Raw genomic sequence first — 26,882 nt, forward strand, 5'->3', positions numbered from 1 at the left:
TCAATGCTTCCATTAATTTTCAGGGATTTTCAGGTATTTCTACATGTTTTCCATCTCATCTATGCATTTCAGTGTGGAGCAGAAGCAGGTGAGGCGATGTGAGAGAGAGAGAGAGAGAGAGAGAGAGAGAGAGAGAGAGAGAGAGAGAGAGAGAGAGAGAGACCACCACCACCACCACCACGCGCAGGAATTCGTTAGCTATCAACCATGGATGGTTTGCGCCTCAACTGTGGCTCCCCAGCCACAAGCAGGATGGTGCGTGACGGCTGTATCCTGTGGGGGGAAAGGGGGTGAGGGAGTGAAAAAAAAAACAACAGCAGGCCAGTAGATACAACGTACAAGGATAATCAAGAATAAAAAAAAAAACAAGGGGGACAAAAAAGAACAGTGATTTTTCTTTTACTTAACTTCACTACTTTGAATGTTACGATTACGTGGGGCAAGAGTAAAGCAGGTGAGGGGAAGAGCAAGAGGATGACACAGGAAGGAGGAGAAAGAGATGCGGGGGGGGGGTTGCATTTGAGGAGCTGTGAACGAGGGAAGGAATGAGTGAGGCTAAACTAAGAAAGAAGAAATTGATGTAGAATAAATTGAAGGAAAGAGGAAAGAAAAAGACGATAACTGCAGAGAGAGAGAGAGAGAGAGAGAGAGAGAGAGAGAGAGAGAGAGAGAGAGAGAGAGAGAGAGAGAGAGAGAGAGAGGTAATACAGTTAATCATTCCCCCAAAAATATGCACCGGTTAGTTTTTTTTTTTTTTTTTTTCAATTTTTCTGCTTTTTTTGCCAGTTCTATTTAAGGGTAAAGGTAGATCAGGTATCCGGACACGCTCACTAATTACAGGTAACGTCCGGAATAGGTAATGAATCACAGAGAGAGAGAGAGAGAGAAAGAGAGAGAGAGAGAGAGAGAGAGAGAGAGAGAGAGAGAGAGAGAGAGAGAGAGAGAGAGAGAGAAAACGAGGAGGAGGAGGGGTGGGAAGGGCCAGTTTACAAGCACGTGGGGTCGTGTTGACATTGAGTTTACACGTGATGGAGTGTCTCTGTAACTTTGCCCTTTTTTTTTTTTTTTGTTATGTAGGACGACACTGGTCAAGGGCAACAAAATCCAATAGAAAATAAAAAGCCCACTGAGATGCCAGTCCCATAAAAGGGTCCAAAGCGGTAGTCAAAAATTGAAGGATAAGTGTCTTGAAGGAATTCAAGTCATAGGAAGGTGGAAATACAGAAGCAGGCAGGGAGTTCCAGAGTTTACCAGAGAAAGGGATGAATGATTGAGAATACTGCTTAACTCTTGCGTTAGAGAGGTGGACAGAATAGGGGTGAGAGAAAGAAGAAAGTCTTGTGCAGCTAGGCCGTGGGAGGAGGGGAGGCATGCAGTTAGCAAGATCAGAAGAGCAGTTAGCATGAAAATAGCGGTAGAAAACAGCTAGATATGCAACATTGCGGCGGTGAGAGAGAAGCTGAAGACAGTCAGTTAGAGGAGAGGAGTTGATGAGACGAAAAGCTTTTGATTTCACCCTGTTGCTTCCGTCTTCTTTCCTTTCTTGTTTTCCTTATTCATCTCCTTTTTTTTTCCTTTCCACTTCATCTTGAGTCATTTTCCCTGTTACTTTAATCTCGAAGGGGATTTGTCTACGCTAACACACACACGCACACACACAGTACTGAGTTTCCTGGGGAGTCCAACTTAAGTAATGGTGCCCGGCTGTATAAGTTTCCTGGTCCTGAGACGCGTTAGCACAGTAAAGAGGGGGAGCCTGATACTTGTAATGTGAAACTGAAAAAAAAATGTTCTCTGATGGGCATAGCCGTACACCTTGCAGTAGAACATGGCACTGGTAGATGTAAGGAAGGTGCAAGGTCTTGTAGTATGAATGTGTAGTGTGTTGTGCGTGGTGTTGGTGATCAGATGCAGCAACACAATTGTTACATCTCACCTTGTTACGTGTCAGCGAATTTCTTGGGTATTTGTTTTACGTCATATTGGTAATTAATCAGATGTAGTAAGAGAAGCAAACTCTATATCCTCTTTGTTACGCCCTCCATGCCTGATATATTCTCCTGAAAGCTGTTACACTTCTCCAGACCCAGTGTTGTATCCTCTTTACCCAAGCTTGGAGTCGTTCATCTAATACAAACACGAGTATATAAACCTTAGTCTCACGTTGTAGTCTATTGGCTTAACGCTTCAAACCAATTCAATTTAATTCAGTCTCCTTCCTTATGTATCATGTCAAATACTCTCATTAACCACTAGTGTTGTACGTCAAGTTTTTGTACCTCAGAAGATTATATCAATATGCCACAGTTGCAGGAGATAAACAAATAATAGTGTTTCATTACACCGTGTGAGGAGCGAGTGAGCACCGTCCCGCTAGTGAAGTATTTGTCGTGCCCGCCAGCCACACCAGATGGCCTCACATTTCCCACCACCGCACACCATCAATCACTACTGCCTGGCGTGCCCCACTGTTCGGCACCTCCTACCCCAAGGTCTGCCGCTGGATGCTGTCTGTCGCCATATTCTGCTGCCCTATTTATTGATGAGATTCTTGTGCGTTACCCTCGATTTGGTGGGTTTTCCTGATGCCCTGTGCCCTGCGTGGCATCGGTGGCTTGTGTGTGAGTGTGGATTGGTGGGTGGGGTGCGCCAATGTACCATTTGCTTTACCTCACAACTGTTAGCAGGTTTCTCTATTTCATGGTGTCTCACGCTATTTGCATAATAAATTAATCAAATAAAATCTCTCTCTCTCTCTCTCTCTCTCTCTCTCTCTCTCTCTCTCTCTCTCTCTCTCTCTCTCTCTCTCTCTCTCTCTCTCTCTCTATCTCAATAGAAATTTATAATCGAAATTATCGAAATTATCAAATTTATTATCACACACACACACACACACACACACACACACACATTTTGTCCTGTCTCCATAAATATTGTTTCATAAAGAGCAACTGTTAATATTAAAGACGATTCTGATGGGAAAAAAATAGAAAAACTTAAAATAGTAATTATGATAATAATAATAATAACAAGAATAAGAACAAGAACAACAATAACAACAACAGCAACTACTACTATTACTACTATTTCTATTATTATTATTATTATTATTATTATTATTATTATTATTATTATTATTATTATTATTATTATTATTATTATCATTATTATTTTCATTATTATTATTATCACCATCATCATCATCATCATTATTCTCTCTCTCTCTCTCTCTCTCTCTCTCTCTCTCTCTCTCTCTCTCTCTCTCTCTCTCTCTCTCTCTCTCTCTCTCTGTCTCTCTCTCTCTCTCTTGGGAATGCAGAGGGATTCTGAGTGGCAGTTAATGACTGGTATATTCCAATCTGTGTTTTATTTTTGATGCGTAACAATAATAATGTGAGTGTGTGTGTGTGTGTGTGTGTGTGTGTGTGTGTGTGTGTGTGTGTGTGTGTGTGTGTGAGTGTGTGTGTGACGAAAGTAAGGGAGAATAAAGTAACGTATTATAATGATAGCAACCATGAATATTAAAGACGCTTCTCATGAGTAACACTAACAAAAATAATACTAAATATCACCTTATTATTATTATTATTATTATTATTATTATAATTATTATTATTGTTGATCCCACACAAGTGGCATAGGAGGAGAAACCTGTGAAAATAACTGGCGAGGCAGAGCAACACATGGGGGCTATCAAACAGCTGGAGTCTCCTGGAGTACTGAGTTTACTAACAGCGGTGAACCCAAACATGTGTTTCGCCTGCCGACGTGGCAAACCCGCAGGCAACAATGACGTGTCAGGCACACCTTATTTGTGCACCGACCTATCAACAAACATATAATTTATACCAAAATTAATGTAAATTCATATATAATAATAAATCAAATATCAACACCCTTTAAAGTCTCAATACAAATAATCTTGGTAATCCAATTCTTCCTCACAAACCGAGTGAGCCAAGTTCAAACCCCTGGCGCCAACAATTATTATTATTATTATTATTATTATTATTATTATTATTATTATTATTATTATTATTATTATTATTATCATCATTATTATTATTATCATTATCATTATTATTATTATTACTATTATTATTATTATTATTATTATTATTATTATTATTATTATTATTATTATTATTATTCCTCTTTATCCTGCTCTTCTCTCCTCCTCCCTCCATCCTTCCTTCCCTTCTTTCTTCCTTTCCCCTTCTTCTCTCCCTCTCTCTCCTCCTCCTCCTTCTAATCCTTTGCTCCTCTTTGCTTCTCCTCCTCGTCTTCTCTTCTTGTGTCCTTCCACTTCTTCTTTCTTTTTTTTTCTTCTTTTTGCTTTTCCCTCTTATCCCTCTATACTATAAAGAAAATGTTAAAGATACGAAGTTACTATGATGTGTGTGTGTGTGTGTGTGTGTGTGTGTGTGTGTGTGTGTGTGACAGGAGAATAACCCTTAATAGGAGAGAGCGATTTGGTGAGGTCACGAGAGCAGGTGGAGTGGTCAGGTCATCTGAAGGCTCGTGCTCTATTTCTGCTCCAGCCTCCTGTCTTGCACTGACGGACGGTCTGGTCAGTTGCTTCTCTGACTTCACCACAGGCGCGAAAATTCTGTCACTCTTCGTGGTAAGGTTGTCAGCATGGGACAGGGAGGCCACGACACTAGAACCTGGGACCAGTCACAACACTGTTCGCAGGTGGAGAACAAGAGATGACAAAACAGGAAATATGAAAGACTTTTCCTAAGTATTCAATATGCATTTATTTATTTATTTATTTTATTTTTTTATGATCTAGTAAAGTTGAGGCACATTCCCTGGGCCAACAATGAACAATGATCAGGGTTTTAAGGTTTCCCGCCGTGAACAATGAGGACAGCACACGTATAGAATGCTGGCAGTGTGCTCTTATGAATGAATGGTTGAGGCGAGGGGCGAGGGCCAACGAGGCATTCTCAGGTGAAGTAGGCCACTTGGCTTGGGCTGAGGCTATGCTGGGGCGACCATGGCTGCCTGGAGGAGGCATGGGTACTCATTCATTCACAACACACTGACAGAGAGAGAGAGAGAGAGAGAGAGAGAGAGAGAGAGAGAGAGAGAGAGAGGAGAGAGAGAGAGAGAGAGAGAGAGAGAGTGTTGTTTGTTGATGAGTAACGTTCCTTGTGTTTTGGTAGAGAACATTTTCCAAGATACGTGTGATGTATAATTTATTTACTTTTCATTAATCATCTCTGGAGCCTCAAATTTATAGTTTTTATTATTAACGTGTCACGATTTTAAACAAGTTGGTTGAAAGTACTTGTGTAATTAATACTAAATGTTTAAGAGGTCGGAACATAAAAATACTTGTAATTCAGTTATAGTTGCGATAAGTGTCCAGCTGTATTGTGTTGTGTTTTTGCAACATTGCCTTGTGTTACGTTACAATGCAGCCAGAAGACCTGACAGACGCGCATCATGCAGGCTGCACAGGAAGGCAACCAACAACAGTGAAAAAATGCGATAAAATTACGGGAATGACTTGAGGTGGACGTGCCCGTAGGCACACTCCATACCAATTAAGCTGCCCTGTTCAGTACTCACCGAGCTGCTCAACGCCTCGTCACTCACACCCACTGCTACCTTCCTAACTCTCGTGGTCTTCAATATACGTCACTGTCCATTGACGGCACAAATACGTAATCACACACCTCTCACACCCCTTAAACACGAACTGCCAACCACAAGGCAGCCACCCGTTCTCTGTTATATAAATATTTGTTTTCTCTAAACAGTAATGATTGATTTTTTTTTTTTTTTTTTTTGTTGAATATGAATAAAAATATTTTTTTGTGATGAAAATATTACATATGAAATGTAAATGAAGACCATATTAGTATTCTACGTGAATGGTTTTATGGATTAGGCTACATTTGCTATAAGTTATCAATCCATTGATAACTTTGTTTGCATTATGGGTATTTTATGCATTTTTTTTCTTTTCCTAATCAATCTTATTTTGACTTTACCTTCATATTATATTGGCAAGCCAAGGAAATTTTCAAAATGTCGACATGATCCGCCGCTAGTCATCTTGTTTCTTTTTTTTTTTTCCTTCTTCTTCTTATGCGTCTTACAGCTATATTCTTATTATTCTTTTGTTAAAAAAAAGAGAAAATAAAAAGAAAACACAATTTCATGATATATAAATGTGAAAAGACGAATGATTATAAATGACATTTGCTATTATCGTACACCGAACGCGGGACAAGGCGGGTGTGCGCAGCAGCTTGCCAAACGTGTTCCTGTGTTTTCTTTCTCGGAGTGTTGACGTGCAGTGACCCTGACGAAGGGAAGAGTGTGCCAGTGTTGAGGGACAGACGAGGCGTCGTGCACTGGTGAGTAGCGCCTGTTCTGGTGTGCGGGGAGAGGCAGACTCCGGAGTGTGAGAGCCACGGTCGCCTGCTGCAGCATCACGCTGACACACCAAACTAGACATTGTAATGATAAGTAGTGTCACATTTCATGATGACACAGACTATGACCTTTGCAATCGTACACCCTGCTGCAGCTAGCCTAGCTCGTCCCTCACCACTCTGCCCCTGGCCCTGCCCGACACACCACCCCTGTCATGTCACAAGGAACTTACTTTCTCCCTTTTATTTAATTAGACACTTTTGTGTAAAGCAAGTTTAAGGTTTGTTCCTTAAAAAGTGGCTGGGCCAAGTGAAAGTTGAAGTTTCGTGTTTTATCGATAGTTACTGTGGAAAATAATGAGATGGGTCACTCCCTCGCATGCAAGCATACCAGCTAGTTGTGTAAGCAATCAAGTCAAGTGTTTAACAAGCATGGAGACACTGTGTGACGCCTCTCGCCTTGTGTTACAAAATTAACACTAAAGAAAAAAAATAATAAAAGTCACGAGTGGAAGGCAAGTGTCTCACCATGGCCACGGAAAGGTGACCTCACATCTCCTGCACAATAGTCTCTCCTCTCTCTCTCTCTCTCTCTCTCTCTCTCTCTCTCTCTCTCTCTCTCTCTCTCTCTCTCTCTCTCTCTCTCTCTCTCTCTCTCCTCTCTCTCTCTCTCTCTCTCTCTCTCTCTCTCTCTCTCTCTCACAACACACATGCACATCAGAAATGTCATTCATTGAAATGTCACCATTGCATTTGTTAAGGCCCTATTTCAAGCTGCTGCTTATTTTTATCTTTCGTTAAACTTTCATGATAACTTGCTGTCAAATGAAAACTTTGTGTTCTTTCAAGAATTAGAAAAAAAAAAAGAAGAACAGAGAGAGAGAGAGAGAGAGTGAGAGAGAGAGAGAGAGAGAGAGAGAGAGAGAGAGAGAGAGAGAGAGAGAGAGAGAGAGAGAGAGAGAGAGAGAGAGAGTTGGAATGAGTGAAGAGTGGTGTTTGGCGTACACCTGATGCGAGACGGACAGTGAAGAGATGAAGGGCGGTGAAGGAAACGAGAGGGGAAGCAGAAGGTTGTGTCAGGCGAAACAGGATATACGTTGCCTTAATAATAAATGGAATGTATTTGATTTTTTCTTCCCTGCGTAATTCTCCTCAGAAAAATATGTATTCAGGAAATATTTAAGAACATAAGAACATAAGAAATAAGGGAAGCTGCAGGAAGCGACCAAGCTTACACGTGGCAGTCCCTGTATGAAACACACCTACCTATTTCCATCTGTTATCCCCATCCATAAACTTGTCTAATCTTCTCTTAAAGCTCTCTAGTGTCCTAGCACTAACTATATGATTACTGAGTTTGTTCCACTCATCTACCACTCTATTTGAGAACCAGTTTTTTCCTATCTCCTTCCTAAACCTAAATTTTTCAAGCTTGAACCCGTTATTTCTTGTTCTACCCTGGTTGCTGATCCTAAGAATTTTGCTCACATCTCCCTTATTATAACCCTTATACCACTTAAAGACTTCTATCAGGTCCCCTCTTAACCTACGTCTCTCTAGAGAATGTAAATTTAACAGCTTCAACCTCGCCTCGTAAGGAATACTCCTCATCCCCTGTATCCTTTTAGTCATTCTCCTCTGTACTGATTCTAATAGACCTATATCTTTCCTGTAATGTGGGGACCAGAACTGCACAGCGTAGTCTAGATGAGGTCTGACCAGCGCCAAGTATAACTTTAATATTACTTCCGGCCTTCTACTTTTAACACTCCTGAAAATGAATCCTAGTACCCTATTTGCCTTGTTTCTGGCTTCTATGCATTGTTTCCCTAGACGGAGTTCAGAGCTAACTATAACTCCTAAATCTTTCTCGTACCCTGTACCTACCAGAATTTGGTGTTTAATGTGTACCTATTGTGTGGGTTTCCTCTACCTACGCTAAGCACTTTGCATTTATTGATATTAAATTGCATTTGCCATCTATCCGTCCATTCATTCATTCTATCTAAGTGTCTGCAAGGCGATGGCATCCGATTCTGACCTAATTAATCTACCTATCTTTGTGTCATCCGCAAATTTACTAACATCACTACTAATTCCACTATCCAAGTCATTGATATATATTAGAAATAACAATGGCCCTAATATTGATCCCTGTGGCACCCCACTAATGACATGACCCTACTCGGATTTCGAGCCATTTATTACCACTCTCTGTCGCCTGTTACCAAGCCATGACCCTATCCAGCCTAACACCTTCCCATCTATCCCGTGCGCCCTAACCTTTCTCAGGAGCCTTTGGTAGGGCACCTTGTCGAATGCTTTACTAAAGTCCAGATATAAGATATCATAACTATCACCATTATCTACTGCCTCGTACACCTTACTGTAAAAACTTAACAAGTTTGTCAGGCAAGACTTCCCCTTCGTGAAGCCATGCTGTGACTGATTTATCAAGTTATGTTTGTCTAAATGTTCCCTAATGTTCCTCGCTATTATTGACTCTAACATTTTACCTACAACTGAAGTTAAGCTGACAGGTCTATAATTAGACGCTAAAGTTTTGTCTCCTTTCTTAAAGATGGGTACTACATTAGCCTGCCTCCACATTACTGGTACCTCACCCGACTTCAGTGATTTCCTAAAGACAGAAACTAACAGCTCACTAATAATCTCTTTACATTCCTTAAGTACTCTGGGATATATTTCATCAGGTCCTGGTGACTTGAACTTTTTTAGCCTATCTGTCTCTTGCTCCACTATCTCCCTAGTTATGGAAATATTTGTCAGCTTCTCATACTCATCTGCTCTAAACACCTGTTCACTATCTGGCATATCCTGCATGTTTTCCTGGGTGAAGACAGTTAAAAAATAATCATTCAGAAGTTTACTAATCTCCTCCCCAGAACTAACCAGCTCCCCATCTGCTGCCTTTAATGGACCTACAGTATCCTTATTCTTCGTCCTGTATACCTGATAAAATCCCTTGGGGTCCGTCTTCGCTCTGGCTGGCTACCTTTAATTCATAATTGCCCTTACCTTTCCTCGTTAACTTGCTGACTGTTCTAACTAATTCATTATATTGTGACCTTAAAACTTCTTCGCCTGCCTTTAATCTCTTATATATATTTCTCTTACGCCCTATATAATGCTTTAATCTTTTATGGAAGGATTCTTTAGATAAATGGTATTCCTCTTTATTTGGTGGTTATTTCAAGGATTCTCAAGTTTTACACCAGAAGGTCAGTCTGTAAAAGGTCTTACACGTTCATTGGCATTATTGCAGTTCCTGTGCATGTGATTTGTTCGTGGGAAGGTCAGATAAGAAATTGATGCTTATCTCTCTCTCTCTCTCTCTCTCTCTCTCTCTCTCTCTCTCTCTCTCTCTCTCTCTCTCTCTCTCTCTCTCCTCTCTCTCTCTCTCTCTCTCTCTCTCTTTTTCTTTCACCCACTTTTCGTTCGTATGAAGTCCATGATGAACTCTCTTCGCGGTTTTATGTTGGTAATCAGTCTTCCGTTCTTTGTGTGTGTGTGTGTGTGTGTGTGTGTGTGTGTGTGTGTGTGTGTGTGTGTGTGTGCAGTTATCGCAGTCTATGTCTTGAGGTGGTAAGAATTCTTTAACTACAACGTGAGAGAGAGAGAGAGAGAGAGAGAGAGAGAGAGAGAGAGAGAGAGAGAGAGAGAGAGAGAGAGAGAGAGAGAGAGAGAGAGAGATTATGCATATACTATAGAACAACAGCCATCGCCAGTTTTCTATGTATCAAAATCTGTCGACTACCTGTCTGTTCAAGCCTAACCCGTTACTTGTATCTTATTTATTTATTTATTTTTTTTTTCATATATATCTTTATCTGTTTCTCTGTCTCTCCAGCTTCCTTTTGTCGTTCTTAGTTTGAGACTAGCATCTTATCACAGCCAGGAAATTATGCACGAAATCAAACCTACTACTTATTAATAACGTTATTAAGGGATGTACGAAACTTAAGCTTAAACAGGCAGTGTCATTAACTACAAAAATAGAATGCTATTGAAAACGCTATTTAACTGAGAAATAACGTACTGTTTGCCTTGGCCGTGACCTAACTCAGTTACAGTGAGCCTCTACCGTTCCCTGCTCTTGGTAACCACCACATACAATTCTCAGCAAACGCAGGAGTTGCCTGGAAGATTACTATTGTTAGCCTTGCGTGGGGATTATGTCGCGGTGGTCCTGACAGTAAAATTATATACTGTTGGATTAGGTTTCCACAATACAACAACATCAGATTCCTGCAAAGCTCAGACATGATGATGTATTAGTATTAGTAATCTCTGCAGTGTCTCGTGTGTGTGCGGCCAAGGTTCATAATTTTGACATCATCTCTCCTCGCTGGAATAATGCATGCAAATCACCTGATCGAAAACTCTTGGAGGCCTTTGAATTTCCTACTTTTGTGCTATTAATTTATGATTTGGTAACTTATGGCTATTATGGAAGGCAAATAGTGTGAAAGCAGGAACTAAAACGTTGAAACGTTGAAACGTTGAAATATTAGCATGGTCAAGGAAAATATAGCAAAATGAAAGACGTTATAATATAAACTATAATGGAGCATTAATGAAGATTGGCAGGACATTTTCAAGTTTCCGTGAAGGCAGACACTAAATGAAGCGAGGGACTGACGGACTCAACCCGGAAAAGATTATCGACGCAGTGGTGGGAGGCCAGACAAGAAATGGGATAGAATGAAAAGTTCGTAAGCAGAATCTGGCATCGACTGGCGCAGTGCCGCAGCTCACGAAAGACTGAGGTGGTCTTTTTCTCACCAGTTGATTACTTCATAGTCAATTAATAAGCAATGATTACAAAAAGCAAGAATGACCTTTCATGTAAAAAAAAATATGGCTATTCTGGAAAGATGAAACTGGTGCTGTTCAAACTATATATGTTATTAAATGAATACACGTTTATTTTGTTTTTAATGGTTTCCAATACAGTAACCCGCACTGGAAAGTATATAGATTCAGTACGTAGTCATGGCGCGATTCACTGCCCCCCTCACTGGAAAGCTCTGGGTAACGTTCCCCAACCATCCCTTGACAAACACAGCCTGCCAACACCCTAGACAAACCCATCCTGGCCATACCTACACTCTACACTTAGTGCATTAACATACAATGCCGCTTAAACTCTCCCCTTTAAACAAACGCACTTGTGAATTGTACCTTATTTTTCTGTTATTCTCATATGTAGACCCGATTTGTTTTCCGCAGTAATGAGTGATCACTTTTTCTTGTTCCAGCGAGATTTACCAGAAGGGATAAACGAGACCTACTAATGCCATACTGCTCATTTGCTCTTGATAATAGACTGATTTAAAAGAGTGAAGTCCATCAGCCTTACAAGCATCTGAAGGTCCTTTGCTGCTCGTAATCCTTTGTAATCCTTCATAATCTTTTTCCTACCTTTAGGTACGTGAGCGGCTGAATGTGTAAATGACCCCCTTGTTAGTCCGACACAAATCCCTGGACTTGTGTCGTCTGCCCTAATGAACACACACACACACACACACACACACACACGTGCCATGTGCTATTCAAAACGACATCTGGTTTAATGTTTTCAACCTAGTAAAAAAAAAAAAAGATACGAGATCTCAATGTTTCAGTTCTCCCTTTTATACTCGAACATAGGTGGCTCTTCCCCTTCCCCCTCCCTCTCCCTAACTCTACAACATTCACCATTCTCGCTTCATGTCCTGTGTTCTATCCGCCTTTCCTCAATATCCTCACCATCCCCTACACCCTCTTCCTTACCTATTCCATTCTCCCGGCAGGTACAGAGGTTCATCATGTACGTATATGTGCAGCACGGGATGAAGGCGGTGGAGTGGCGGCGGCTGAGGGTAATATTGTCTGGTTGGTGAATCGAGGAAGCGTCGGGACAAGTACAGAGCAGGCAGTGGCGGACGGGTAAAGATAGTTTATGTTTGATGCGTGGCGATACAGAAAGAGAGAGAGAGAGAGAGAGAGAGAGAGAGAGAGAGAGAGAGAGAGTGGGGGGAGGGAGCTGGTTCGAGTAGATGTGGTCACTTAATACGAGTCACGTTCGCCGTTCGTGGTTCAACACGGAAAGAAACAGAGATCTGCCCCAGGTATCGAGTATCGACCCAGATGGTTTCTGAATGCCTCGGTTGTGCCTCATTGCATGGCCGCCCCAGTCATGACCTGTGCTATGTAACGGCCGCTAATGGAGGGGAAATGCCTCTTTGAATCTAGTCAGTGTCACTGTTTCAAAGGAATAATTGTACCCAGGTTTGAATAATATCTTTGATCTTGGCGCCACAAAACTGTATGTGAATAGAGTGAACGTTTGGTTGAAATGGAACTCAGTGATACAGAGATCAAATGTGATACAGAGAGAGAGAGAGAGAGAGAGAGAGAGAGAGAGAGAGAGAGAGAGAGAGAGAGAGAGAGAGAGATGCTCGTTTTATCACTCGTCCATCAGAACTGTAAAGTGCAAAGGGAATGAAATAAGAATGGAGATTCTTCGTACACACCTAATGGAAATAAAGAAAAAGAGGAATCTGAGAATGAAACAGGTGACAGTCACTTAGGTAATTTGTCAGGAGTGATATTTACGTATAGGAATAAACACACACACACACACACACACACACACACACACACACACACACACACACAAGAAAAGTATTTACACTAATTTTAGTAATGCTGTCGAGTTTCTTGAGAAGTAAAACGAATATTTGAGCATAAATTCGAGTACACACACACACACACACACACATTATTATTATTATTATTATTATTATTATTATTATTATTATTATTATTATTATTATTACACAGACACAGAACAAAATTATTTACTGTAACTCCAGTAATGTTGTGGAGTTTCTTGAGAAGTAAAACGAATATTTGAACGTAAATTTCAACCCAGAAAATTGTTGTCGTTGTTGTGTCGCTCCGTGAGAGAAAATAAAGAGCCCGGGTACTCTACATGTAAACTTTTATGCTACACTTTCTCATCTCCAAAGTAAAACATGCAAAACTTTAATACGTGACTTATTTTTAGTCTCATCTCCCTCCTCCTCCTCCTCCTCTCTCCCTGCCTCTCCTTATTACTCCTAGCGCTGTCTCTACCTCCTCCTTCTCTCCTTCCTTTCTTCATCCTTACCGGAAGGGCCTGATGCTCTCTCTCTCTCTCTCTCTCTCTCTCTCTCTCTCTCTCTCTCTCTCTCTCTCTCTCTCTCTCTCTCTGAAATACAACACCCCATTGCGTGATCCCATCCCTTCATCACCTCAGTAGGCACTCCACACTCTCTGTCCCACCTCCTTCAGTGCCTGTGTCGGCGACCCCTTTAGTGCCACCCCCTTCATCTTCCACCCAGTGTCGCAGTTCAGAAGTTACCATGTATATGTCACCGTACACTTTGGCACTTCCCTCGACGTGTCCTCTGTTACAGTGTCCCTCGTGCGTTCCAGAGCGTTAGGGTTCGGTGATATATAAAGTAAGAAGAGCATCGCCTTTTGCCGTGATTCTTCTGGAGTCTGGGCCGTAACTCGCCCTCTCAAAAAGCTTAATTTAAGAGGCATTTTTCCCCAGACGAAAGCCGCTCATGAGACAACATTTGTGAGCAGGCGCAGTGTTCGCGCAAAGGTATGAATGACGGGAGGAACACAATGGTGGGACGCGACGCACTTCTGCCGTGTGGTGTCGCGAGCCTCGTGTTGGCGAGAGAGGCTGACGTGAAGGGAGGTGAGGTGGAGGCGTCAGAGAGGGAGGATAATGAAGGCCAGGAAGAGTGAGAGAGAGAGAGAGAGAAGAGAGAGAGAGAGAGAGGAGAGAGAGAGAGAGAGAGAGAGAGAGAGAGAGAGAGAGAGGTTAGAAATTAAAAACCGAGCGACACCACTTTTTTTTCAGGAGAGTTGGTGTTCTCCAAACCCAACGATGTATCCTGAGGGACTCCACTCCGGCACACTTTCATCTCGCCTCTCATTCCTGGAACTTTAATCAGGTTGAAGAACCTCGGGTGGAGACAAACTTGTCCTCTAACCTTAATTAAGAAGCACTCCCCACTGACCTGGCCCTCGTTGTGTGTGTGTGCCCTGTCTGAGGTGATGTAATTGTGCAGCTTTGTTATAGTTGTTTTTTACAATAACCTTCAACTAACGCTCTTTCCTCTTCCTCCTCCTCCTCCTCGCTCTTCTCTCTTCTTCCTCCTTTCCATCATCAGTAATTTCCATCCATCCACCCTTCACTCAGTTATATCCTTTCCCCTGTTCACTTGCTCTCACTTCCTCCTCCTCCTCTTCCTGTTCCCTCTCCCTCCCTCTCTCTGACTCCTTTCTCACACTTCGGAAGCTGATGAAAAAGAAAGGGTAGGTGGGCTGAGGGCTCTGAAGTGGGGCTTTGTTTTACTTCTCCCTTAAACAAGCAAACAATTCTGCGCTCTTCTTCCTTCCTTCCCTTCCTTCCTTGTCTGTCCTGTTTGCTTATCTGTCTATCTGTCCTGCCTCTTCTGCTTACCTGTCTGTCTACCTCTCCTTACTCTTCTGTTTGTATGTTTGTATGTGTATCTTCTAGTGTTTTGTTTGTTTATGTCGTAAGTCTGTTTGTTTTACTGTCTCCTATTGATAAAGTTAATGTCTTTATACCTTCTGTCTGTCTGTCTGTCTGTCTGTCTGTCTGTCTGCCTATTTTCCTTTTGGAGTAATTTTTGATGTGTGTGCTTTTTGTCCTGTTTGTCTGTCTGTCAAGTAACTACTAAAGTAGCTAATCAACTCTCTCTCTCTCTCTCTCTCTCTCTCTCTCTCTCTCTCTCTCTCTCTCTCTCTCTCTCTCTCTCTCTCTCTCTCTCTCTCTCTCTCTCTCTCTCTCTCTCTCTCTCTCTCTCTCTCTCTCTCTCTCTCTCTCTCTCTCTCTCTCTCTTTCTCACGTCTCCAGTTTCTGAAACGCCTCTACTAGTACACAGGAAAAAATACAGCAATACATACTCACACACATAAAAAGAAATATGTACGTATTTCTTGCATGAGAGTTTCTATAATGTTTTCAGTGGAGTGTGGGTGGCAGGGAAAGGAAGGAGTGAGGTGGTAGTGAGAGTGAATAGTAATCATGGGCACGTTGTTTTTTCCCCTTGTTTCCCTTTCATCGTCTGTAGGAGGAGTGTAAGGAGGGAGAACTCAAACGTTAAGAGAGAAGCAACGAAGAAGGAGGAAAGGAAAGTAAGAAAGGAAAGGGAATATAAAAGAAAGAATAAAATAAACAAAGGGTAAAGGAGGGAAATTGGCAGCAAGGAAGGAAAGAAGGAGCAGTGGGTGGAAGAGAAGGGAAGGTAAGGGGAAAGAAGAGTGGAGGAAGGGAGAATATGAATAAATAATGGATAAAAATCTAATGGAGAGAATCAGAACTGTGGAGAGGAAGGGGTGAAATGGAAATAGAGGAGGAGGAAAGTGAATATGGAGAGAAGATAGAAATGAAAAAAAAAAAAATAAGAGGGAGAGAATAAGTAATGCTGAGAGAGAGAGAGAGAGAGAGAGAGAGAGAGAGAGAGAGGAGAGAGAGGAGAGAGAGAGAGAGGATGAGAGAGAGAGAGAGAGAGAGAGGAGAGAGAAGAGAGAGAGAGAGAGAGAGAGAGAGAGAGAGAGAGAGAGATGGAGAGCAGCATCAAGCAGTCATCCCAACCTCTGCCTACCCAAGTCTGTCTAATCTAAGTTTTATGCAATGCGCCACTCTCGTGTGTTACAACATTAGCATCCCGGCGGTGCGGAAATGACGGAGCGAGGCAGGAACAAAATTACATGGCAACGCAACGCCCGGCTTCGTAATATCCTCCTCCGTGCAACACTTCGTCAAATTAAACCCAAATGAAACAACATCATGCATCTCTCTGAGTATTCCCTTCTTTTTTTGTTTATCCTCCCCATAATGGCCCGAATAATTACGTAATGGAATTGGCAGGACTCGAGAGCAAACAGGGACCAAGGGATGCGATTAGTGTACAGTTCTGTATGACGAGGCCATCAGATGACACACGGAGCCAACACAGGGACGTGATGAGACACTGGCGCCACGTGGGGAGGAAGGGAGAGAGGGCGAGGAGGGGTAGGTAGAGGGAGGGAGATAGAGAGAGAGGGGAAGGACACTGAGGAGAAAGACAATAATGAAAGACAATAATGAAATGTTAACACAGTGGCGCAGCTTGTATGAAAGGGAATCTCTCTCTCTCTCTCTCTCTCTCTCTCTCTCTCTCTCTCTCTCTCTCTCTCTCTCTCTCTCTCTCTCTCTCTCTCATCTCTCTCTCTCTCTCTATCTCTCTCTCTCTCTCTCTCTCTCTCTCAGATACTAAATCATATATAGGACATTAAAGTTCAAGGAAAAATGTTAAATGTTCATCAGTCACTTATATTAGCGAGTATACTATTACAAAACTGACATAATTAATCTACAAACCTTTATTTCTTTCTGGCAGGTAAAGTGCGGGTGAATGTTCCATATGAGCCAAGCATAACCTGCCTGCGAGTGATGTCTATGTAACAAAAATAATGGTAGATAAAATAACCGATAGAACTATAATGCCAACCATATCTCTGGCAAACCATTCATCTAAAACTCACACAAATATTAAGGAACTATCCAGCATAGCTTGGAACAGACGAAATATCAGAAACATCTATGGTTGATCCAGATTTATGAGAATGAGCGTGTTTTAGAGCGCTTGGATTGCTCGTGAATAAATAACATACAGGTAAAGAGGAGGTGCAGGGATCAAACCCATGACAGGACACTCAAGGCTCACGGTTCTTTGCAACTCGAGCCATAACAATCTGATACAGTCTGACTTACTGAGTGTCACTGGGTATGAGCTGTGGCTGTATGCTATGAACTCGTAGCTTTTGTCTTGAAGTCCATCTAAGAGAGAAAAGTGTCGGCGCAAAACATCAATTTGTGTAAATCGATGAATTTCAACATAATGATCAGTGAATATTGAGCATCACTACACGACTTCATACTTAGAACTTTTCGGAATCACTACAGACTGGATTTTAGCAGCGCCTTTAAAGTGTAACACAGTACATCATTAAAAATAATACTTTTTTTTTTCAAAGACAGTGATGGGCGTGGCAATTACTTCTTTCAAGGTTACGAAACAATGGAGACAGCACATGGCGGCGTGCTGGCCCTGAACCGCTGCCTTGCACGATGCCTCTCCTTAATCACACACATAAGTATAGGGATCCTGAAACAAATAAAAGACTTGAGCTGTGTTCCTCAAGCGTATGTACAAAACTACATTAATTTGATATATATGTGGCTATTTGTTCAAACGAGTGAGAAAATTGTGTATCAATATTTCTTAGTGGAAGATACAGTGTAGAGGCTTAGGCGTCAGTAGTAGCGCCCATTATCGTGTAGATTTTGGGATTATTTTACAAATACTGGATCAAGTGAAGTATTTGTTATTGCCGAATTACCACGGAGCTTTGAAAAATTAAAAACTCACCATTGTTTAGAAAAGAACACTTTGAAGCGTGCAAATCTTCGAATTTTGGAAATCACACACACACACATACACACACACATACACACACACACACACACACACACACACACACACACACACACACACACACACACACACACACCACACACATATATACACACACACACATATACACACACACACACACACACACACACACACACACACACACACACACACACACACACACACACACACACACACATATACACACACACACACACACACAATATACACACACACATATACACCACACACACACACACACACACACACACACACACACACACACACACACACACATATACACACACACACACACACACACACACACACACACACACACACACACACACACCACACACACACATATACACACACACACATATACACACACACACATATACACACACACACACACACACACACACACACACACACCCACACACACACACACACACACACACCACAGGGTAGCTGAACCACTAATAGCATTATAAATTTTCATAAGCTTGTATAAAGAGCAACATGATTAATACCAGCAACTGATAGCGGCGGTCGTTTATGTGAAGGATGTGGTGGCGTGAGGCTCAAAGGGTCGTGGTTTGATACTAATAAGCATTCCGAAATGAACATGATATCTGGTGCGGCGATGACGTCGTGGGGAATGTGGTGGTGTGATAACTTCTCATTATTTTCTCTTGCCTTCAGTAACATTAACAACTTCCTCATTCTGGACATTCCGATTTACCAGTGACGTCAGGGAGCTGTCATAATTAAGCCCAGTCGTGGCCTTCAGAGCATTAAGTACAGTCGTGGCCTTCAGAGCATTAAGTACAGTCGTGGCCTTCAGAGCATTAAGTACAGTCGTGGCCTTCAGAGCATTAAGTACAGTCGTGGCCTTCAGAGCATTAAGTACAGTCGTGGCCTTCAGAGCATTAAGTACAGTCGTGGCCTTCAGAGCATTAAGTACAGTCGTGGCCTTCAGAGCATTAAGTACAGTCGTGGCCTTCAGAGCATTAAGTACAGTCGTGGCCTTCAGAGCATTAAGTTTGCTGACTCGATCACCGTGCAAACTTTTTGATGAAACTGACGTGACTTTTTTTTCTTTTTACTTTACAACGAAGTAGAATCAAACGATATATAAATGCAGATTTACAGTAAAAGCTGTTTAAGGCTCACTCAAACTTTATGACAAAGAAATGCAAATAACAAAATATATGGAGACAATAAATAAGAAAACTTCATTCATCTTTGTGTCATAAGACAAGAAGAAAAAAAGAAATCTCGTTCTATTTTCTTATTTACAAAGATATAACACACACACACACACACACACACACACACACACACACACACACACACACACACACACACACACACACACACACACACACACACACACACACACACACACACAGATGAATAGACGGTAATTACACATCAGTCAGCTTCTATATGAACAGGATATTCTTTCAGAACGAAAAAGAATCTTAAACATCCGCCTCTTTTTCTCAGAGATTCGAAGGCTGACATGAGGCGAAAGAGATCCAGCATAAACTTCTTCCTCGTGATTTATTCCAGACTCATGACAGCGCTGAGCCATTGGGAGTGGCGTGGGTGTGAAGCTAAATGAAATGCTTTCGACTTTGCTTCTCATTTTATATTAGAGTGGAGAGGGTGAGTCTGTACTTGTCGCTGTTTGGCATTTTATTTCACTCGTCGGGTGGGTAAGGCAGTGGAGAGTCATCTCTGTAAGGGAGAGCAACGTGTATGCTTTTATTTTATTAACCAAGATATCGTAAAAAAAAAAAAAGAAAAGAAAAGACGGTAGGGCAGACGGATACATAAATGGAAAGATAAAATAAAAAGTTCTGTAGGAATGACCTTTAAGGGGCAGGCAACCAACAGATGATTGAAGAAGGTCAAGAGAAGAAAAAAAAAAAAACAATAGTGATGAAATTTCAATCTTAACCAGTCACTTTATCACCGGATTAAGAGATAACAAACTGACTCCTTGCCACCACAACATCTTGAATAACATCGCAGAGGGTATTCATATCACTGGTGCCTTCTGGGTGATGAAATTATGAAAGGATACGTGACGATGTGATATGAAGAGGCGAGCCTGAAGAGGTTTGGCTGCCTCACTCCTTCACTTATCCAATGATCTTGTCCGTCCGTCTGATGTTGTATAATTCCTGCGCCTGGTCAAGCCCACACCCTTCCACTTTTCCTTATATTAATGTTGAAAAGAACTACAACAACGATAGGGGATGAAAAGGGCGATGATGTGGAGGACGATACAATGAATAACAAAATCATACATATCGGAATGAGACAAACAACTCCAATCCAGCGGAAGGAATTACAAAAGGAGGAAGAATTGATGTTGAAAATAACGTAGAAGAGCAACGATAAGCGGTGAAAACGACGATGAAAAGGACGATACAATGAATAACAATGAATACGTGTCGGAATGATGTAAACTACTCTACGTAATCCAAAGGAAAGAATTACAAAAGGTGGAAGAGTTAATGGGATCTGCCCCTCAGCGTTCACAAATGGCAAATCTACCACACGAACACAACAAACAACATGAAGAAAAATGAATATAGATTATGTTAAGAGGAACCCTGACCGCGCACCTCACGTACACCACCACCTCAAGTGTTATTTATAGCCAATGGCAGTCTTAAATTATCTCAGCGGGCAACACGAGGAAGTAATATATTCGCTTACATATTTCCCTTTCTATAACAAATAATACCTTCGAGAGGAGGAGGGAGTGTGAACCATCTCTTTACCTATAAATTCAAACCCATTTAATTTACGTGGAGGAAGCGTGTCAATTTTTGTGTTTATATAATAGTGTATAGTCTGATCAAATATGTAAAGCGGTTCCAAGCTGTATTGTGCTGTTTAGATATAAAAAAAAAATTAAGCGTTTACCAAGATAAAGATATCAAGTGAATGAACCAACGGATGAAAGAAAGAATGAATGTATGAACGAATAAGTAAATTAGTAAATAAATACAACAAAAAAAAAACTCGAATAAAAATTTTAAAAAATCAAGTAAAAAGCAGATAAATATATAGATAAAAACAATGAACTAAGTTAAGCTAAAAAGTTATGAAATAAGTTTTATAGAGACTGTTGTCATTATCACCCTATACGTCATTATCATCATCATCATCATTTGGTTACTACACTTGCTGAAAGACTATCAACTAAATAGAAATAAAATATATAAAGATTCATTACACTCATTCTCTGAAATTTAATATAAGGCATAAAGGACGACAATGTTAAGTAAATCTAATCAACAAAATTGGTAGGGGGGAGATATTAATGAAAGACAGAAAACTATGAATACCGGAAAGACGAAGAGAGAAGGTGGAGAGAGCGAGAGAGAAGTGTTGTAACAAGTTTTCGGGAGATAAGGAACTATCACAGAAAGGCCTCAATCCTAAAATACTGAAGAGGTGGTTATGGGCACCATGTGGGAGTCTGTAGAGGATCAGAGAGTTGTGTAAAGGAAGTAAGGTGAATGTTTTGAACAGCAACAACAGACAGAGTTAGCAAGTAAAGAAAAAGAAAATATTGTGGTATTCATATGAGGTAAGTACAGAGATTCTTGGGGGAAATGGAGAGTGGAAAATTATCTCGAATTGAATTGGTCTTTACTTTTTTTTTCTTTTTTTCTTTCTTTCTTTTGGCTTGCCTTTCTCAAAATATTTTCTTCTTTCTTGAGTGCAGCTTGATATATGCCACAAGCAGATACTTGTACATATAAATATATTGGTTATGTTTTTTTTTTTTTTTTACAGATTTACATATTACTTTGCCTTTTTTTTTTTTGCAGATTTAGCAAAGTTCATTTTACATACCCAAATCTTTAATCATGTGCCTTATTTTTTTTTTGTACCTAATTTATGTAAAAGTCTCTCTCTCTCTCTCTCTCTCTCTCTCTCTCTCTCTCTCTCTCTCTCTCTCTCTCTCTCTCTCTCTCTCTCTCTCTCTCTCTTCTTCTCTTTTCTTTTCTTCTGTTCTCTCTTCCTTTCTAATTTTCCACGTGTCTCTTCTCCAAGTGTTATCTCGTTCATCTAATTTCGCGAGGGAAATTGCTGCACTTTTTTTTTTTTTTTCATCCTTATCTTTTCCTTGCTTCCATTTCCGCCTTCTCCCTCGCCACCATTTACCCATCGCTTGTTTTACCACCACCGCCACTGCCACCGCCACCGCCACCGCCACTGCCACTGTCGTCGCCACCATCCTTAAACATGGGTACGTTGGGTGTCAAAGCGCCTGTCTGTCTGGCTTGCTGTCTGGACCTGAATCTCATTATCTTGTTAGCTTTCCTCTCCTGCGATCATTATTTACCGCCGGCGTTCCCTCTATCAGTTCGTAAAGGGACCCGAAGAGAGATTGGATGCCACCAGCTTGCTTTTCTTTCCTCTTTTTATTTTATTTGTTTTATTTAAAGGATGTCACTTTTTTTCCATTTCCCTGTATTGCATGGTGCAAGTTTCCATTTGCCCTTTAGATGAGACAAGGGCCCAGTTTGCAGTGGGCATTGCTGCGTACAGTGCCATCTGGGATATTAATCCTTTCACTGCTAGGCAAATACTTTTCTGTATCCGTCTACAACTTTTTAGATACTTTCTTATGTACTACATTTTCTTAAATTACCCTCCACACACTCTTTCCTTCTTTCTGTAAGCATTTTCTACAATGTTTTCAATCTTAACAAAGGAAGATCATATCAGTGAAAGAGTTAAACTGCGCTGCTGACAGAAAACGCAATTTTTGGGCAAGAAGGGCTTTCAGCTCTGTCTGTCAACATCTACCTTTCCTTCTTGCTGGAAGTTTGCCTACATTCAACCTGTTCCTAAAAAGGGTGACCGTTCTAATCCCTCAAACTACCGTCCTATTGCTTTAATTTCCTGCCTATCTAAAGTTTTTTAATCTATCCTCAACAAGAAGATTCTTAAACTTCTATCACTTCACAACCTTCTATCTGATCGCCAGTATGGGTTCCGTCAAGGCCGCTCTACTGGTGATCTGGCTTTCCTTACTGAGTCTTGGTCATCCTCTTTTAGAGATTTTGGTGAAACTTTTGCTGTTGCCTTGGACATATCAAAAGCTTTTGATAGAGTCTGGCACAAAGCTTTGATTTCCAAACTACCCTCCTATGGCTTCTATTCTTCTCTCTGTAACTTCATCTCAAGTTTCCTTTCTGACCGTTCTATTGCTGCTGTGGTAGACGGTCACTGTTCTACTCCTAAACCAGTGGTGTTCCTCAGGGTTCTGTCCTGTCACCCACTCTCTTCTTATTATTCATTAATGATCTTCTAAACCAAACTTCTTGTCCTATCCACTCCTACGCTGATGATTCCACCCTGCACTTTTCCACGTCTTTTCATAGACGTCCAACCTTTCAGGAGGTAAACATTTCACGCAGGGAAGCCACAGAACGCTTGACTTCTGATCTTTCTAAAATTTCTGATTGGGGCAGAGCAAACTTGGTATTGTTCAATGCCTCAAAAGCTCAATTCCTCCATCTATCAACTCGATACAACCTTCCAGACAACTATCCCCTCTTCTTCAATGACACTCAACTGTCCCCCTCTTCTACAATGAACATCCTCGGTCTGTCCTTTACTTATAATCTGAACTGGAAACTTCACATATCATCTCTAGCTAAAACAGCTTCTATGAAGTTAGATGTTCTGAGACGTCTCGTCTCCGCCAGTTTTTCTCACCCCCCCCCAGCTGCTAACTCTGTACAAGGGCCTTATCCGTCCATGTATGGAGTATGCTTCACATGTCTGGGGGATTTCCACTCATACTGCTCTTCTAGACAGGGTGGAATCAAAAGCTTTTCGTCTCATCAACTCCTCTCCTCTAACTGACTGTCTTCAGCCTCTCTCTCACCGTCGCAATGTTGCATATCTAGCTGTCTTCTACCGCTATTTTCATGCTAACTGCTCTTCTGATCTTGCTAACTGCATGCCTCCCCTCCTTCCGCGGCCTCGCTGCACAAGACTTTCTTCTTTCTCTCACCCCTATTCTGTCCACCTCTCTAACGCAAGAGTTAACCAGTATTCTCAATCATTCATCCCTTTCTCTGGTAAACTCTGGAACTCCCTGCCAGCTTCTGTATTTCCACCTTCCTATGACTTGAATTCCTTCAAGAGGGAGGTTTCAAGACACTTATCCATCAATTTTTGACCACTGCTTTGACCCTTTTATGGGACTGCCATTTCAGTGGGCATTTTTTTTTATTGAATTTTTGTTGCCCTTGGCCAGTGTCCTTCCTACATAAAAAAAAAAAAAAAAATCAAGAGGATATCGGCGCCCTAAGCATATGTCTTCCACTTAGAATATAGTTTTTTTTTTTTCTGATAGTCAAAGTTTTTGGAGTTTCGTTACTTTTCAGTTAGGGTTATCGACCTTTCTGCTTTGAATGGTTTTAGTTTCATCACTTAACTCAACCTCATTACTGGGAAAAAAAAAAAACATGAGACAGACAAGCAGGCAGACAGACAAGGAGACAGACAAAAAAACAGAGAGACAGACAGACTTAGTTCTTAGTAATATCAACAACACGTGTTTCATTTGTGTTCTTCTTGTCTCGATATCACGACTTTCCTTCATTTTTTTTATTTTCACATACCATGAATTTTCTTACATTTTCTAACTTGGGTACTTGTCTTTTTTTTCATATTCACGAACATTTTCTTTTCCATTTTTTTCTCCCCTGTGTGCTGGACGTACCTATAAAAGTCTGCTCTGGATTCTTGGCCTCAGCATCCTCAGGTCGTTAGGGCGTGGAATGGAGTGTTCCCGTCATCCTCACTGAGCTGGTTACTTTGACGTTACCTTGGCATTGGGAAAGTGTGTATGTATATTCAGTGTCTTTTTGTCTTTTTTTTTTAATACAAGTATTGTTCCCATCCTTCAGTTTGTCAATCATTCCTTGTTGTCTTATGTCGTATTGTGAAAGAGTGCATGTAGTACTCGTATATTAACTTTTTCCGTGTTTTTTTTTAGGGTTTTTTCTTCGTTTCCTTCATCCTCCCCTGTGTATTCAGCATCTTTCTCCTTCTTTTTGAAGTATGAGTATTGTTCCCGTCATCCTTCACTTTGTCATTGGTTCTTTGTTGTTGTTCTGTTTTATTGTCAATGAGTGGATGTACTTCTCGTATATTCACCTGTTTTATTTCATGTTTTTTTTTTTTTTTTCGTTTCGTTCAACCTTTCCTAGTTCGTGTGTGTGTGTGTGTGTGTTTCGGCGGGGGAGAAAATACGAATTAGAAAACATTCTTAGTTCCTGCTTTTATATATATATATATATATATATATATATATATATATATATATATATATATATATATATATATATATATATATATATATATATATATATATATATATATATATTTTGCATTTCCTTCATCTTCTCTCAGTTAAAATAGTTTCCCTGCCATTTTTTTTCTTAGCAGAAGAAAAATTTTAAAAATCTCAAAAAACTCTTCTCAGTTCTTCCTTTTTAGTACATAATTTTTATTTTTCTTTATCATCTTCCAGTTTAAATTGTGCCTGCCCATTTCTCTTGTTGGTGGGAAAAAAACACATCGAAAATGTGGAAATATCTTTTTAGGTTTTTGTTTCTAAGAACGTAAGTCTTGGTGAACTGTTCTTTTGTCTCTCTGGATTCAGTAAGTACCGTTGTCTCCAGCTCATATGTTCTCCTTTCTGATTAAATTTCTTTTTCTTTTCTTTCCTGTTCTTGTTTTTCATCCTCCTGGCTTTTTTTTCCGTTTTCTTTTACTCCTCCTCCTCCACCTCCTTCTCCTCCTCCTCCTCCTCCTCCTCCTCCTCCTCCTCCTCCTCCTCCTCCTCCTCCTCCTCACATTTGCTCCCTCTGCCTTTTCACAGCCCCGAACTAAGTCTTCTTTCATGTATGTGTTTGAAAATGTGTGTGTGTGTGTGTGTGTTATAGGCGAGGCCAGACGCCTTCATCCCTTTTCCTTCATGTTTTCCATCTTAGTGTCGTCGTGCGAACAAGAGAGAGAGAGAGAGAGAGAGAGAGAGAGAGAGAGAGAGAATCCCTTTCATTGTTATTTTTCTGGCCTTGATAAGGAACTTCTTGCCTCACATTTTCTCCCACATACACTTGTTATACTCCAGAAGGAAATATGTGTTCTCTCGCACCACACAGTTGTCTCCACTCGCCCACACACTTTGGAACGAACCGCGTGTCCTTGAAAAGAATCCTCAGTTTTTAAGCTTGATTCATGTGTTTCGATGTGAAGGTGTTAACACTCCACTAAAACTCTGAGCAACAGATACTTATTGCGTCACTAAGATACTTCACCCACTGATCACTCCCTCCCGCGTGAGTTTGGTGGCGTGGCTTTTGGGGGATTGATCTGGATGGTCTTCACTTTTTTGATCCCTGGCCTGAATTTGGGTCCATGACGAGGCAGACAGTTCTTAGCCAGGAAGTGTTGGGTAACATGGAGTTAATATATGGATAATCGTATGTTGGCAGAAGATAAAAACAGATCCAATGTTACGGCAGTGTGTAAAAAAAAAAAAAAATGAAAACTGTCAATTAAAAGAAGCAGAAATAATTGATAATAGTATGATAGAAGATAGAAAGAGACGTAGAGTGAAAAAAAATAATATAGTTAAAAGAAGCAGAAATTATGGATAATCTTATGAGAGAAGAAAATAAACAGAGATGCAACATTACGACGCAGAGTAAAAAAAAATAAATAAATTGTAGACACTTAATTAAAAGAAGTACAAATCATTGATAATCGTATAACTATATAAGATAAAAAAATGAAATGCCACATTACGAAGACGAGTGAGGATTTACGGTCCGTCAGTTTAAAGAGAAGAGTTAATGAAATTAAAAGTTTTTGACTC

The 26,882-nt window shown here is 40.8% G+C and overlaps 1 long non-coding RNA gene across 1 annotated transcript; it reads left to right on the forward strand.

The window, feature by feature from the left end:
• Positions 1 to 6,239: 6,239 nt before the first annotated feature.
• On the forward strand, positions 6,240 to 14,410 carry LOC135098002 (uncharacterized). Its single transcript, XR_010266417.1, has 3 exons — positions 6,240 to 6,374; positions 12,209 to 12,344; positions 14,317 to 14,410. It is a non-coding gene; the product is annotated as an uncharacterized LOC135098002 (long non-coding RNA).
• Positions 14,411 to 26,882: the final 12,472 nt, after the last annotated feature.

The sequence above is a fragment of the Scylla paramamosain genome, unplaced genomic scaffold (genome assembly GCF_035594125.1).
Source record: "Scylla paramamosain isolate STU-SP2022 unplaced genomic scaffold, ASM3559412v1 Contig40, whole genome shotgun sequence".
NCBI lineage: Eukaryota > Metazoa > Arthropoda > Malacostraca > Decapoda > Portunidae > Scylla > Scylla paramamosain.